This window comes from Odontomachus brunneus, unplaced genomic scaffold, assembly GCF_010583005.1.
Source record: "Odontomachus brunneus isolate Ranch 3 - 2012 unplaced genomic scaffold, Obru_v1 Obru_scaffold_151, whole genome shotgun sequence".
Taxonomy (NCBI): Eukaryota; Metazoa; Arthropoda; class Insecta; order Hymenoptera; family Formicidae; genus Odontomachus; species Odontomachus brunneus.
In genome coordinates this window covers 746,618-749,385 of record NW_022639601.1, presented here as the reverse complement: position 1 = coordinate 749,385, position 2,768 = coordinate 746,618, and positions in this window count along the sequence as shown.

The window sequence follows — 2,768 nt, the reverse complement described above, 5'->3', positions numbered from 1 at the left end:
TATTTGTATTACATTAATCAAACATTTAAAATAATATTTAAATAAACATTACTTTAGTATTGATTTAATATTTATTTTTGAAACATATTTTTTACATTTAAAAAGATCTATTCTTCTCTTTTTATTAAATCATTTGTTTTCGTATATGGATATACCATAAGTAAACAATATAAAGTGTCTTTCGGTGAAAGTGACAGTGGCGTAGTTGGTAAGGTGAACGACAAGAAGCAGAAATCTCAGGCTCTCGAGTTCCAACATTCGTAAGCAAATTTCCGAAATACAATTTTAATTGAATTAAGTAGAGTGTGAAACAATTAAGCGGAAAATTTAAGAAAAATTCAAGAAAAGAGAAAAATATTTATATTTATATAAATATTTTTATAATATTTATAAATGTTTACTTTTAATACGTAAACGTTTAATAAATATTTAAAAAAACTTTTATTAAATATTTTGAAAACGTTTTCTCCAAAACATTTGAAGAAACGTTTTTTTAATGAAAAAAAGTGAACTTAACCCATTATTTTTAACGTTTTAAGAGTAACTATTAGAACTATTACCACTAACAATGTCACTAATAGTGACACTAATAGTGTCGCTGTAGCGAAAAGATCATTAGAGCCATAGTTCTAACAGTGCCATTAATAGTACTTTTTCATAAGGGATATTTGCGTTAATATACATTAAAACCACTTGTTAGGATAAGTTGTAAAATAAATTATACTTGAATAAGTATTGCATTGATACGGTCATGATTCTGACATATGTGGTAGGAATTATTATCCTGAATAACACTCAAAAGGTCTCAGCTGTCGCTCATTGTCGATTAAATAATTATTAATAATAAAAGTTTGATAAGAGTATCAGATATATATATATATATATATATATATATATATACATACACATATATATATATATATATATATATATACATACACATATATATATATATATATATATATATATATATATATATATATATATACATATATATATACATATATATATATGTTTGTGACATCTAAGGTAAATGTCCCAGTGCTCGAACATACATATCCCAATGATTGACATATTGGTTTTGTACTTTGTTGAAATGCTTTTCAATATACAAAACAAATATAATAAATGTAAAGAAATATTTAGTTACTTTGTGATTTTGTTTCATTTATTGATAGGCATCTTAACAGACACAAATATATTATTAGTAATTCAATTATCGGTACACGTTCAATCACTGGAACGTTTACCTTATATATCCAATGAAAAATAACTCGTTGATTAACATCAAAATAATATCAAACTGATGTCGGTTTGACGATTTCAACGTCGGTTTGACGATTTCAATGTCGATTTGATTGAAACGCTGACAGTGAATTGAAAGAAGCTCTAAGCGTGGCGCTTGGTTTCAACCAATCGTACACGACAGTACGCAGCAAAACAACAGTTCTTCGCGTCTCTCGTACTGCACGTAAGACGGCATTGTACCGGCATTCAAATTTTTCTTGATATAGAGAAACACAATTAGAATAATATCTCATAAATGCACGATGAAATCTCTTTAATGAAAAATGAATATGCTTTCTGTAAGATATTTCTTTTAGAACATGAGGTTAGAGGAAAATTCATTTGTACGTAGAATACTTTTTTTTGGATGAATTCATAGTTTTTCAAAAAATTAAAACACTCATTATAGTTGTCAGAAACATGAATTTTATTTATATAATTTCAGTTTTGAATATTTAAAAAAAAATAAAATTTTTCTTAATTCTATTACAGCAAAAGTATTCGGACGCTAACAATATATAATATATATATAATAACAATATATATATAATATAAATCGGTATATTAAACAAATAATAATAACTTTAGTATTTTGTTGCGTAAACTTTTCGTTATATATTCAAAATTAAATCAATGTTATAAATAAAATTTATGTTTCTGACAATTATAATGAATGTTTTAATTTAAAAAAAGATATAAACACCTTATTCTAATAAAAATTATGTTTAAAGAGTAATAATTTCTAAAGTACCATGATGTCCGAATATTAATGCGAGTAACTGTATGTGAAAATATAATTGAAGAGGCCACGCGTGATATTTCTTATATAAAATCAAATAAAAATTTGATTAAGTAAAAATCAAATAAAACAAGTGTAACGTTCTGTAATATAACGAGTAACAAAAAGTTTGTCTATGTTACATCATGTTTTTATAGTTAAATAGAAATATGTAATATCTTTATTATAATAAATATAATACCTTCATTAAATAATTATTTTACTTCATATCAATTTCTTTATCGCTCTTTGTTCCTCACCAACAGGACAATGTTGCTAATTCGAATGCTTTTACGGAAAATCCTCTAAAGTCACACAACGCGCAATAAAATCAAAATTGTCTAGGACCTAAAAATTAATATAAATATATTTTTTCTGTATCTGTATCTAAAAGAGCTGAAGAGATAAACCTGCTTCCGATACAAAATGTAAACGAAAAAGAAACATAGATAGATTTAACAAAGCAACCTCGCAATTACATTTTTATAAAAAGAATTAACGAAATTAAATATATATATATATATACAGGGTGTTCGGAAAGTACCGGGACGCCCGAATATCAGGAAAAATATAAGTTTTACAAAAAAATGTTTCAGACAAAAGTTGTGGCGTTTAAAAAGATGTATTTACTGATCACATCAGTTTGACCTTGGGTTGCGTAGCGAAGGTCAGGTCAAGGTCACATTAATTTTTTTAAATGGAA